We start from the raw sequence: 15,287 nt of genomic DNA, 5'->3' as shown, positions 1-15,287 counted from the left end.
GCCATCATTTTGTGCTCCTTGGTCCTGTCGTCTGTTTTCATTCTGTGGGTCATCCTGTCGTCTGTTTTCATTCTGTGGGTCACGTAGTCGCCTACTGCGCCGCCGCTCAAAATCTCTCTCTGGACTGTCTTGGTCGGATGACGAACGTCCCTGATCGCTGCTAACGGACGGGTGGCGTCTACATCTCATCTGATAGTCGGTATCGTCTGTACTCAGAAAACTCATCTCTCCTCGTTGCACTCTGGATCTTAAATTATAGGGGCTTCTATCAGAAGTTTGTGACCTCACGTGTTGTTGTTGACGCTGCTGTCGAACTAGGACCGGTGTTGCACGTCGCCCAATTTCATCTAATAAATTACCTAATTCGTCCTCTAATTGTCTTAAATTCAGGCTGCTCATAGATTATAACTAATATTTTTTTAATGTACTGTGTAAATAATTTTGGCCTGGCTATACTTTAACTCTTAATTACGCAAACATTTCTAAAATTCACACAACGTTATTCTTTTCGCTCCACTTTTTTTTCAAATAAGAGTAATGTCACAAACGGACGTTAACATTATGCCGCATTCGAACTGCAAGGTCATTTCATTTCCTGTTAACAAGCTGAACTACGCCAAAAATGCTGACTTATAAATATGGCGCACAGACTAACCTGACTAAAACATTGCGCTTTCATGTAAAAAAATAATGATGAATGTCGCGTACCTTAGCATTATAGTTATATTCTTTCCGTCAATAAAATTGCTTATAATTAAAAGAAAATAGAAAGTAGTTTTTGCCCCAAACTAAATTGTATGATTATCCACTTTTAACTTGTGTAATTACTTTTTTTTCTTTTTTTATACTATAAAATTCCTTTAAAACTTATACTAGCCATTATGAGTCTCTGACAGGGAATCGAACCCCGTTCTCTCACTTAACAAGCAGGGTCACTACCCACTATACTGTAATTAAACACATTCTGCCACCTTCAAAGAAAAGAATCTCATTGGCCCTTAAACTTGTTTAAAGAAAAACACTCACTGGCCACCATGTGGTGTCTGGTTAGGTGTTAATGATTTATAATCGTGAATAATCATTTGATGCTAATATCACCGTAGTTCGGTCAATCTGGGTTCGATGATGGCGAACCAGACAACCAGCTAAATAAATACACTTAACATATATCATTAAATAATTTATTCTTGATTCTTATAACAAATAGATTAATAAACAGCTTAGGGCTTTGCATGGGCAGTGTAGCTACTATCTATCTTCCTATTTCATTCATAAAGTATTGGATTTACAGTTTAAGCTTAAGTTAATTTAACTGACTTTAGTTGAAGCTAAAGATCGTTCGGTTTTGTTAATAATTGCTTAATATAGACATCTCAAGAGAAACTACTAACCTAGTTGCTGTTGAAGTACTTCGGTCTTGGTATGGAAGTGTTGAGATTATAATCACTAAAAATATAGAGACTTGGATGTCGAATCGCGGGGTCTTTCCGGAACGGGAGTTTAGTCGAGACTGCTGCCTACATGCAGGTCGAAAACTACCTTCCGTATTTCTTGCAATCCTTAAATTCCTATCGTTACAATTACCTCGTAGGTGATTCAACTGCCTTCCTTGTAGCAAGACTTCCTTATACCTGACTCTAAAGATTTACCAAGTGTTTTACATATTTCCTGGTTGCGAAGTTTATAGAGTAATGTGCTTATACACGGAAGTCTGGTTTTTAAGCAATTCAAGAGATTCTTAAGTCGATGTCCTTATACACTTATACTATCTGACCTGCCAATTATTAATGTATCCACCACAGTATTATAAGCCGAAGTAGGAAAATGTTTAGGGCTGTACATCTTACTCATAGTGTCTGTATAAAGAACGGCGGGAATGCAATTCCCTGTGTACATATCTGTGAGAATTGTGATAGACCTAGGCTCCCTCGTCTGGGTTTAATTTCTGAATCGGTTTCTAGGTTCCTGTCAACAGAAGCAGTTTCTGAAATGGGCTTCTAAATTGTTGTGAACAGAAATATACATGTATTTTTCTGTAAGCTGGATAATGAGCTTTGAAACGTTTCAACAAAGTTGATTTTCAAAGTTTAGTGGTAAGTTCGTAAATTCTCTTTTATTTATTAGTTCTTATTGTTTTCCATTAATAGAATAAAACACAAAAATTCTCTTAGATAAAGTACGACGTCTTCTTAGTTTAGTGTTTATAAATGTCAAGTAATAAAGCAAATGTCAAGGATGGCTTTATTCAAAATTTCTCTTAATAAGTCACTTAAACAAGACTATCCATACATATCGTTAAATAGGAAATTAAAATGGAAATGAATTAAATAGATTTTCAACACTACATTTCAGAATAAAATTCGTATATGGATTTTTTGTTTTCCTTAAATATAATTTATATCTCTTTGGAAACCATTTTTCTTTCGAGTCAATAATATTGACATAGTACCAGCAGAAAATAATGTCCCAATATTGGAGTACTGTTCTTATCTTAGCCATTTAAATCGAAGTATTCATTATTGTATCATGATTATCGGAGATGTGCTCATTCAAATATTGACTACTCACGTCACAGTCTTGTGTCAATATTGGGAAACGTTAAAATTGACTTAGTAATAACACAATTCAAAGTTATTTATTTTTAGAAACAAAAATTATGACAGGTCTGATATAGTCCCCTGTTGAAACCAGAATCTTTCCATCAGGTAAAGTTTGTCTGTAGCAGTCAACTGTTTGAACTCTTATACGCGAAACGGGCCGTATATTTTTAAAAAAACATAGATGTGTTTTTAGTCAAATAGCTCAACTTTTTATTAACAAGTAAGAATGACTTAGGAGTCAGATCATTGTGGAATTGGTATAGAGTTTGTCGTCATGGACTGCATACTAAGGTGGAGGATCATGGGAATTTGACATAATATTGTCAGAAGTGTATATTTTTAATTGTTTAACTCCCCATAAATCTTTACCCTTAACAACGGGCGACAAACGTATAAACTTAGTCGCCTTATAGAATGCACATATCACATATGTATTAAATTTCCCAGAAGTATTGTTGTTGTGCAGTAAACAAAAAGAAATAAACAAAACAGCATTGTTATTTACCTGACATGTTGTGAACGATGATTTTAGGTATAATCAGCTTCTGCGATAATTTTTTCTCAATGTACAACTGAAGTTAGGCAGCATCCTTGAACTCCATTTGTCTTCATATATCTTCTTCATTGCAGAAATTTGCTGATGGAATCGTGTTCCATGTTCATCGCTTACTGACACAAGATTTTCTGTAAATCTTAAAAGTGGGTTCTTAAAGATATGGTGCATACCACAGCTTTCTACAAATTCACAAATTACCCCTATTTCATGATAATTATATCCTTCACGTTTTCCAAGAAAACCTACACTGATACCTACGTAGGCTTTACACGCTTCGTCTTTCCAGGAATTCAACACTTCTGGAAAATTGTCACCATCAAATAATGAAGGATTTTGTGATACATTAAAAATTCCTTCCTTCAGTTTATTATCGCTGTTTCAAATACATTAATAAATGAGAATTTTTAAAAAGATATTCTACAAAATTCTTCATAAAATCCCAGTTGATATGCAGTGGTGGTAAGAACATTCTTTTGCGATTAATCAATGATCTGTTAGACAAATATTTTGTAACTCAGAAGTAAGAAATTTACGTTTAGATTATTGCTTCTTAATCTATTAAGCCTTACTATCTCTGTTCTGCCATTCCATTAAGCAACAGCAGAATTTAATATATATAATTTGTAAACTACGTAATAAGTAAAAATATGATCTTTAAATTAGTACACATATTTCCGTCACATTTTGTGTACTGCAGTACTAGAGTTTATCTAACACCAATTTCATATTTCAATATAATTCTTTTATATCAGATGCATTCCGCTTAGGTCTAATTCATTGCCATTATGTAGAAGTACCACCTCCAAACTAATTTTCGAAGAGTCTATGAACAATGGTCATTCATGTAGTTGAGGTTCATATGAAAGTGCTTCCAGACTGCACTAACATTATTACAAAGCACTAAATGGTTCTCTGTCGAGGAATAGTCTTTGAAATCACTGTTGCGACTATAATACAGGCAAATCCGTATTCTTTCTGTAATAGATTCTAACCTAATTTCGATTTTTTTTAAACAGCTGTAAATCTCGAGCGGGATCATCGATATAGTTTTGAGTTAGTGCGGGTGGTTAAAGAAACATCGAATGTAGAATCATATATAATCACACACATATATAAAGCTATGAATACTTACTAATAGAGATGCAAAAAGCCGACTTTTTTGAATCGATGGTTTTTTCACATAAAAAGCCGGCTTTTTGGGAAAAAAACGAGAATTTTGGAAATTTTGGCTTTTTTCATTTTCATGATTTCTCTATCTAAATAGCTTTCTTATAGTATATTCTATATTTAGATAAGAATTCCATGACCTAAATGCCATATTTCGCTCTGAAATTCATCATCAAGATGGATGGAGCACATGTGTTACGAATTAAAGCTAACATGAAGAACGTAGTGTTCGAGGGCAAATTTAGAGCTTATTTAACTTTTGAGTTATCGACAGTTTTTCATCTCTAGATCATTATAGTTTGTCATCCGTGTTTCATTTCTAAGAGCTTAGTACTCTAGCTTCTAGCGCAAAAGTTAAACTTATGTTTTTCTATTTATCCGTCAAAGCGTACGTTTTTCAATATATTCGTCAAACCGTTATACTGTAGCTGTGCAACGGTTTAGCAATAATTTTCCGGATACAATCTTGAATACTAATTTATACAAATAATCAGCAGCGGATTGAGAAAAGTACTTTGGGAGAGGTTTCTCTGATTGTTTCGTTTTCTAAAATGTTCTAATTGTATTTGGGAGGAGCTTGAACTTTATAAGTACAGGCATAATATTTCGTTTCGTTGATATATTTAGCGATAATCTTCCGAATACAATCTTGAAGATCATTTTGTTCTGAGAATCAGTGGCGGATTTAGAAGAGTATTTTGGGAGGGGTTTTTCTTACTAATGTGTTTAGTTTTTCTAAACATTCGTAATTTTTATTTGACGGGAGCTTAAAGTTTATGAGTAAAGGCATAACTAATAAATATTTCCTTTGTTTTAGACATTCCGTAATTTTGGGGAACAGGCTTCAGTCCGAAAGACCACTCCTCTAACCTTCGCAAAACCGTCACTGCTGGTAATTAGTAATAATAACGATTTAAAAACAATAAGAAAGAAAGTCAGCCAACTCACAGTACACGCACTATTTCTACTTCACAGATGGAATGAAGAAAAGCTTTGTCAGTATGGTCGAATGCTGGATTGAATCCCTAACTGCCCTATAGATGCGCAAAAACTCCACTCAGTCATGTTTGTTGTGCAGTTATATTTATCTTAACTTAAATATATTCCGTAGTCTTTTTTTTTTTTTTTTTGGTGGTGGTGGGATGGGGAGAGTTCCGTAATGATATGAAGGGTGTGAGCCAAGAACATCATAACCAACAAATTTTCAATTGCTGAGTTATGCAGCAGATAGACAGCAACGCATACCGCTTCGTTCAGTCCTTCATGTTTAGTCTTATGTGAAAAACCTGTTTTCCGACTTTCAAAATGGATTGTGCAGCAGAAAATCTCTATTTTTTTAAAATAGTATAATTGTGGGTTACCATGTTCTTGCCTCATGCCCTTCATATGTTGAATCCCTCTTGTTAAAAATTCAGAAAACTTGAGGACTGAGTAAACCGTGATGGTGGTTATATGAAACTATAGAATTTCAAGAATATACAGAACCAAAAGCTCTAGATGTGCAGCCTTTAAGTGTATCATATAAATCTAAGTATTTCTCTTATGTTTTATTTTATTTTGTTCCAAAAAGAGGTATGGAATATTTTGAAGTAAAAATACTACATAGAATTTTGCTAGTTATTTGTGTATTTTTTTTAAAAAAGTATTTACTTTTAGGGTTGGTTGGTTTACACCAGCTGTTTTTTTCTTTTTTTTTAATAACTGGTTTAAACCCAAAAAAAATAAGAAGAACGAAAAATGCGAATTGTGTGAACTTCATGGTGAAGTTTCCTCACATCAAACAAACTGCACTAGATTTATTTCCTTTTCACCTTTTAATCAAGTCGTCCCATGTTCAATTCTCGGTTGAACCACAACCCTTCTTTCATGCGTAAATAAAGTAGCGGTTCGGATGTAACTTTAAGCGAGTCTTCTCCTTGATAACCTCTGTATTACGTAAGGATGTTAAGCCTGAACATACGAAAGGAAACCAAATTGTATATTTCTGCATGCCTGAATGCCTGTTATTTTATAAAGAAGCCAAGGTTGCTTAAATATACTGATAGAAATTGGCATAATTTATCGATTGCCTAAGTAGCTTCCAACATTAGCTTGGATTGTACGTACTAAATTTGTAATATAATACCCCAGTTTTAGCGTACTGATTATGATACGTTGACCTTTAAATTTTACATGCAAAGCAATAACAGGATTTTTCCGTTATTGTTTTACATTTAGAGTAATGACGGGATTTTCCCGATGGCTAGGGTGGGAGTTTCCCAATTTAAGAAATTTACTGACCGGACTTCTTTAAGCTTATGTGACCTCTTCCAGCATAACTTCGTTGTTGCATAACACCAAGGCGAAAAAAACTTATTTCTGTCAATATGTAATATAAATACATAAAGCAAAATATCTAAATCCAAAAAACCTGGTTTAAGCCAAAAAAAGCCCAGTTTAAAGTTCCCCAAAAAAACGGGTTTTTGGCATTTTCAAAAACAACCATGGTTCTTCCCAACACTGCTTACTTTTGTATATAGGAAGTTAAAAAAATTCTTATTATATGCATTGGTTAATCCTTTAGAATTCATAATATAAATATGTTGAGAAGTAAAATTGTTTGAAATATCTTTTCGAAATTCATGGTTTATTTTCGAGGTTTTATATTACTATCGGCATCAACCACTAATTAAATGACTTTTTGTGTTATAGAGAAGCGAATCAAAATCTGCTTTATCAATTTAAAGCAGAATTTTGAAAAAAGCCCAAAATTTCCCAAGCAAAAAAGCGAAGCAGAAAAATCCGAGTTTTTTTTTCAAAAAAGCCGTTTTTTTTCGATCCCTTGCATCTCTACTTACTAATGTGATTCCTTTTATGTTCCCTAAATAAAAATAGGAATCGCTAAAATGCTATTCTTCCATCCAGATTCTAGAATTCGAAAATGCATGTGATGTGTGTCATTTATTAATTATGTAAGAAGCATCAAACGTAATACTCAACATATATTCTAAGCTCATCCTATATTAAAATCACCAGATTACACCCAAAATAAAACTCGTAACAATTTTTTCTACAAGTAGCGTAAACGTTCGCCTTTGTGATCTAGAGACGAGTTTATAAAAATTTAGCAGAAATTGTTCGGATGATTCATAGTCCGGAGCTCGGGTCACGCACCTCATTCACGACACTAGAAACGAAACAACAGTACTCCAGCACGATTAAAACACACAATTTTCACAATATTACACCAGTTCTCAATGACTGCCCCATATTCCTGTAAGATCTACGAAGATAAACTCCATACTAAGTGAACGCATGTTCTCGCAAAAACCTCTAACACCTAGTTGATACTTAAACCTTAATAAATAGGTGAAATACGCCACCCCAACTCATGCATGTTTGAAGAAAATGTGGCACATTTCATGCAATGGAGAAAATTAATGTCACAAAAACAAGCATAGCTGATAGAAAGATTCTGATTATATTTTTGGATTTAGATCAACGAAATTCATCAGGTTCATTATTTACTTCTTTTGTAAAACAAAACTGTGTTGATCACTTACTTTGTCAATGTTAACGTTTCCCAATATCAAGACAAAAAACTAACCTGGTTAAAACTAACCTCCTGACCCTCCCCCATATGTGGTGCTAAATTTGGATTTAAATATCATCAGAAGTTCCACTGTTCATCTCAGCAACCTGGAAATCTATAGATTCAGCATTAATATTGGTCATTTTAGATCAGTTTATGTCTCTCCCTCCCCTCTCCCAAACTGCGATGCTGAATTTGGATTTAAACAGCATCGGAAGTGTGACAGTTCATCTCAGCGACCACACAAATTTTAGATTTGACACTAATGTCGGTCATTTTCGATTATTTTTTAAATGTTTCTCCAATTCCTCCTCTCTTAAGTTACACCGATAGTGATATGATAAAAAAATCATGTTAGAACTTCATCCAGATTGAAACATTGATCGGACCGGTGGTTCAAGAGTTATTAAGTTTTATTTACTTTTATATACCTCCCACTCTCCTTTCCCGGCGCTAAGTTCTACTGTCAAAATGAAATGATAAAAAGCATTTCAGGTCCGTACCTAATCTACGTTAAAGATTTGGTCGAGATTGATGGTTTGGTACAAGAGTGATGAAGTCACAAAGACAGTCACTTTGATTTATATTATATATACAGTATATTCCTTCCGCAACCCTATATTGCACCGTCAAAGTTAGAGAAAAATTATCGAGGGCCCCTTCCTCATCTATGTCGAAAATTTGATCGCGATCGGTTGGGAGGTTAAAGAGCTAAGTTTTGTTTAATTTATATATAAATTTCCCCTCACCTATGGTCTGCCGTCAAAGTAAAAATTTATATAAAGATACTTTTCAGTCCCGAACCTCATCTATGTTGGAAATTTGATCGAGATCGGTCGGGTGGTTCAAGAGATATTAATTATATATATATATATATATATATATATATATATATATATATATATATATATCGCTTCCCCGCCACCTGCCCTAAGATTTACCGTCAAACTGACACGATAAATGCTACCCCAGGCCCGAATTTCATCTATGTTGAAAATTGGATTAAGATTTATCAAGTGGTTTAAGAATGATGAAGTCACAAAGACAGTCACTTTCATTGTTATTATTCTTTTAGATATATCTCCACATCTCGCTCTCCTCTGTTGCACAGTAAACATGAAACGGCGAAAAGAAATTATATCCAATCAACTTAATTATCCTAAATCGATTGATGTGGATATCCTTTATTTCTGACTACTGGAAATGTCCGATCTCAGAAACGTTAGTTATTCCCAATCTGTACAAAACTTCGGAATTCTTATTAGTCTTTAGTGTAAATTACTGTTTCTTATATTGCGAAACTTGACACTTCTAAAATCTTATATGTGAAGCTTACAAAACCTAGTAACACTGGTACGACGTGTGGGTAGAATTTCACTTTAAAAATTCACTTAATGTATTAAGATTTTCTTTTACAGTTTCAAAAGCATAAGCAATCTAGAATATAAGTTTCTGAAGTATTAGAACTGAATATATAGTCGCTGTATGGTTTCTGAAGAAATGTGTATCAAATCAAACCGTATACTAATGAAATTAAACGTATATTTCTGATGAATGTTCTCACAAATATAAAACCTAAAATAATTGTACTGCCACCATTTATAGGTTATTTTATCTCTATTATATTCTGCTAGTCCATGACGGTTCCATTCTAATCTATTCTGTTTAGCGTAGTATGATATTCATCTTACACTTGTTTCCTCTTTCCGAATATATCAGCCAGAAACAATCCAGATGGACACACGGGCAAAATAATATGATTTAAGGAATTAACACACACATCGCTATAATTACAAAAGCAGAATAAACTCATATATGCAGCAACATTGCGACAAGGCAGAGAAAAGTATTCTTCTTCTATCTAAATGTTATTAAATAGTGCTGTGTAAGTAATTATACAAAGCGGAATGACCGGAGAATATTTCCCAGTGGTAATGGTTAATCATTATAAAGCAAAGCCAAAAATACGCATATACGTAACTACCATAACTCGTGGTTGATCATATAATTTAATGTATAAAATAATTATTTGCACACATTACGTAAGTTTGTTAAATAATTACATTACACATGATAGTTGTGCTAAATCTCGGTTATTTCACTTTGAAAAAAATCAAAGAGAACCAAAAACATTATATTTCTGATGGAACGATGCCGTGTTTAGACAACGATGATACGGATGAATTATATTTATCTATTAAAATAGTTTTGGATAATTCTGACAAACTAAGGAAATTTTCGTGTTTAGATAACTTCGACTTAACTCCATCGCAATGATTATGCACACCGCAATACTTTACACAGTGATTCACATAACCGTACTACGTTTGTATCCGAAACGCAATTCTAGCTTGTTCAATTGGCCGCAAATCCTACCGAATGCAACGTCGAGTTTTCCCAACTTTCTTAGTGAATTCCTGTACTTGCTACAGAGAGTTCCGATAGTTCTTTTAAATAGAAATAAAGAGAAAATAGAGCAACATATACATAGATATACGTGGCAAAATTAAATAGCAATTTATACATTAAAATTTTAGAAAATAACAAAAATTTTGAAAAGCGATGGAAAATATAATTTCTAAACTGTGAGAATGTGTTTTACTAATGAGTAATTAATTAGAAGAATATTTTACATTTTTATGCATATTACCTCTGGCTGAAAATACGGTTTTATGCATAATAACTCATTCCATGTAATAATGAAATAGTAACTTTTAAGTTACCAGTGTAGAAATCAAAGAGAATACTGAATAAGTACCTAAAACGGTTCTTTCACAAATTAAGGTTATTGAGCCATTAACTAAAGCGAAGCTACGTTGCAATTATTTCATTTATTTTTCTCTGGTTGTCCTGACAACCTCATATACAAAATCTTATTATTTAAAAACCCATGACAACACATAAATATCTTCTTTACATCGATATTTTATCTAACATTTTTTCTTCCTCAAATAATATAGTTTAGTACATATATAAAAATATTTACGCCCAAAATTTACGTGATAACAATGTACAAAAATATACAACATACCGTTGTATACCAAGTTTACAAGTATATCAAATAGCTTGTAAATACATTCTCTACAAATTTGCCATGCCTTGAATTTATTTTGGGGAACTTATAAAAACGTATCGGAGTGATACGAATCTAGCTTCACAGACGTCACACCCATATTATATATTATTTTTTTGAACTTTATAGTATACAAAATTCAGCATGAAAACCAGAAGTTATAGTAGATTTTAAGAACTTCAGATCTTGGTAAATAGATAAAACATTGGAAGAATCCATTAAGAACAGTAGATCTATATTTTAATATGACGCATCTCGCTGCATATTACAGTTACCAATCTATGACAATTAGTTTTGAAACTATGTTATATTCTTACCATTTCTATTTGGCTACAAGTCATCTCATTTCAGTTACCTTCTTTGCTTTACAGTGTTGAGCGTTTGATCATAAAATTTTAAAACAACTCTAATTTTTGCTTTGAATAGAGGATAAAGGGTGGATGTGAAATTTATACTTCGGGTATTTAATTTGAATCAAGAAAAACATCGACGTCATATTGTATCGTTTTGCTTTGACACTTAAACACATGGACGGACATAGCAGTTGCACAAAGCTACCGAAACTTAAAAGCATAGCATAATTTCGTAGTGTAATACTTTTCGTAAACAAAATCGTCTCAGCATGTAAGCAACGCAAATTCTTAATGGTTAAGAGTTACTACTCTGCAACGTTCGCTGAAAGCATTTATTTGAAAATGTATTGTGATGATTAAAATGAACATTATTTACGGTTTATTATTAAGACAATGATCGTATTAAATGTAAATAAGGTTATGATTACTTTCATAAAACATTTTAATATTTACTCTATGTCATACACAATAAAAAATGTTAACTAGGATAAATGAAACACTATACAAACTACCGACAGTTGTCACCGTTTACCTTTTGAACTATGCAATAATTACAAGCTTTCACAACCCGCTCATATGCAGCGTACTATCATTAATATGCCGTAGTAATGTGAAATTTGAGCATAAATATGTTTGCACATGCAAGTTAGTTGGTTGGAACCCTAAAAACATGAAGTTAAATGTAAACAATTGGAACATCCATTTAGAATCGATTTTGATCTGTAGTGTTACAACGAGCCAAAGAGTTGAAAGGAACAAATAGTAATAATCAACTTTTAAGAGATAGAAATCTCCGTTTTCTAATTTAATTCAAATGTCTCATTCTTGCATCAATAGTACGTGAGACTTGACCGCCATTTCCATTTCTGTCTCTTATCACTTACTTGGTTAGTATCCGAGGAGAAAAAAGCCGCTAATCAAAACGGTACCCAACTCAAATATTAGCTAATCATTCTCAAAAAGACAAAAAGGATCTCAATCAGGACTTAACGTAAGATACAACGACTGTAAGTAACAAACGTTTCGGGTAAACTTGTTTTACAGGTAAATAGAGTGTTTTAAAAATTTAGGGGTAAGACATCTAAATCATCTCTCTAAAAGTTCGTAGGGATACACAGAGCCATGGGTACGTATTTACAACTTTCTACAACGATAATTGACATTCGTAAAATCTATGGCGATGAGTACAATATTGCCAAACTTATTTGACCTTCAAATCCATTTCAACTTTGACCTCTGAAAGGAACATTCGTTTTGACCCCAAGATGCTCCTCTTGCTTTCAGTAAGAAAACAGCGATAAGAGGTACAAATTTGGTCCTAAATTTAAATTGTTTTTGTTTAACAGAGACATTACAGAATACATTTTTCATCACTTGATAATTTTTCGCCTACAAATCCTGCTTAAAATGCAATAACTTGGATAACTTCTCTTATGGGATAACTTTCCTTCAACACAATACACAAGCAAAGAAATAATTTCATCAACTTGCTTCAAGGGTTGACTGAAAATACTAATAATTTTGAGATGTATTACCCCGGCCGACAAAGAGGTAACCCGTTTTATTTTGTTTCGACATATTGTTGTTCACACACAATTTATTCTTTCTACATAATTCTGGAAATATCATAAAGAAACTTCAGTTGACAGTGGAATAATTAAAACCTCTGAACCTAATGACTGGTTATCTATAGACTAAAAGTTCGTTCTTACTAAAACAGATTTTAGAAAGTGAATTTGTATCTGATTTAAACATGTCTAAATTTCCGGAAAGATTATTAATGTCATATTGAAATCATATTAATACACTATTTCTCCCATACTAAACTACGAATTCCTAGGAAAAACATGGTGATAAAATATGTTTGGAAGTAATTAATGGAAAATAATTGAAAGGTATATTTACTGTTACAAAATACTCAAATTGTACAACACTGCTAAATAAATTAGGCTGGCTTTTTATGTTTTGACTTGTGAGATTAGGTTCTTCATCCGTATAGGCATCTAGTAGACAAAATTTACATTGTATAAACGTAAGGTTGAAAAGTCACAAACATACATGGAGGAATTATACAAGCTGATCAAGAAACATATCTGCGTACAATGTATTCAAATAGTTGAAGCTATAGCAGTGCTGGATTAAAAACATTAAGATGCCGCAAACCCTGAAACATTTTCGTGCTCGTATAAACACATCTTATTCAAAACACTCGGAAAGCTCACTGAATTGCGACCACTCCTTCACACAAAAAGGCGTAGTAAGCAGCCAAGATAAAGGTATGCCAACCCAACTTGGAGTATTGCAGAGAAACAACACTTTTGATACTACTTGAGAGACAATACACAATTACAATAGGAGGTAGCAACGATTTACCCATGTTCCGAACGATCATGATTGTGGGTGACCGAGCAACAAATGTCTCAATAACAGAAAAAATTGTCGAATTCTCCTCTTCAAGTAGTGAAGGTGTACAATGAGTGTCAAGAAAATGGGATAACGGTGTCAAAGAGACGAAACTGTAGAGGTGTACAGAAGGCCATACCAAGGGGCGACACAGGGTGCTCGTGACAGCCCGATAAACCATTAATGTCTAGGAACTACGTCACGAATATAATAATGTATGTACAACAATATCTCACGCAACTATACTGGTATTGGCCACAGCAAAGAACCCATTCGTCATAAACTTATCACGACTCGTCACCGCCTACTTAGTCGCGCTTGGACATAGGACCATGCTAATTGGAGCGTGGACAGTATTTCTTCAAGACCTGCTTTTTCCGAGGGCACTGCCCCCCGGAGCTCTGGGAGCGCACCCTGGGCAGACCAGAATAATACATCTATAATATAATAATAAATAGAATAGTATCAGCATTGCCCGCCCGGAATACTAAGTGTGCCCCCGGAGCATTGTTTCTGAAAGAAACACTGACCGTGGATGATTGGAGAAGAGTGTGTTGGTCCGATGAATCACTATTTGTGCTCCACTATTCGGATGGGTGCGTGCGTGTGTGGCGTCGAAAGTATAAGACAATGGACCCCTCATACATGGGCGCATTGTACAGGCAGACACTAGGGTTGGCAGGACATTGGGAATGTGGGTACCAGATCTCAAGTACTACCATATGGAATGTTGTCTCCCCCTTTCCCCTAAAAAAAAGATAGTCTCATTGCACCCGACGCTGCATCGGCGACGCATGGCACACATGTAGACGGGAAATAATTTACATGTAATGTCTTCTCAGTTTGAAATAATTCTACGTAAAATAAGTTTGTCTAATGGGGGTGCCAAGGCACCAATCGCAACCACGTTACTCACGCCTGTGCAGGCAAGTGATGGCGGCTGTATGAATTCGGGGTGTTTGTGCTGACATGGACTGTGGTTCTGAGTTTGTATGGAAGACAGTGTGGTAACTTTTAAGAATCTGCAAGTTTTAAGTTACCACTATACCCTACAATGAAATTCTTGTATCCATACGGAGATGACAGATTTCAGGAGACAATGCATTGTGTCACCAATCCAGGACTGTACTTGCTAGGTTTGAGCACTATTTCACGAAGCGCAGTATATAAATTGGCTCCCTAACTCACTATATCTTAATACTATAGAACATTTTTGGAATGTTGTGGCAAGAACCTTTTACAACACGAGTCCTTCGCCGACATTTGTGGTCTCATTCTGGAATGCCATCAGGAATACATGGTGTCAGATCGTATAAACTTATCAGCAATTTTCAGAATCCATGCCACGCCGCGTCTAGTCGGCCCTTCGAACCAAAATTTGGCCAGCAAAGTAGGTACTAGGTAGGGGTTTGCAAATCAGTGATTACTCAGTATATAAACAATACTAAAGAATTATATTTAATTTAATTATCATACTGAAACAAAACTTATACTGAGATGGAAAAATAATAATTATTATTGTATTTTTTTCTTGGTATAATAAAAGGTATTGATGGTTTAGTTA

Source organism: Thermobia domestica, chromosome 16 (assembly GCF_964235325.1).
Source record: "Thermobia domestica chromosome 16, izTheDome1.hap1.1, whole genome shotgun sequence".
Lineage (NCBI taxonomy): Eukaryota > Metazoa > Arthropoda > Insecta > Zygentoma > Lepismatidae > Thermobia > Thermobia domestica.
The sequence above is the reverse complement of the archived record's forward strand: the minus strand, read 5'-3'. Positions refer to the sequence as shown.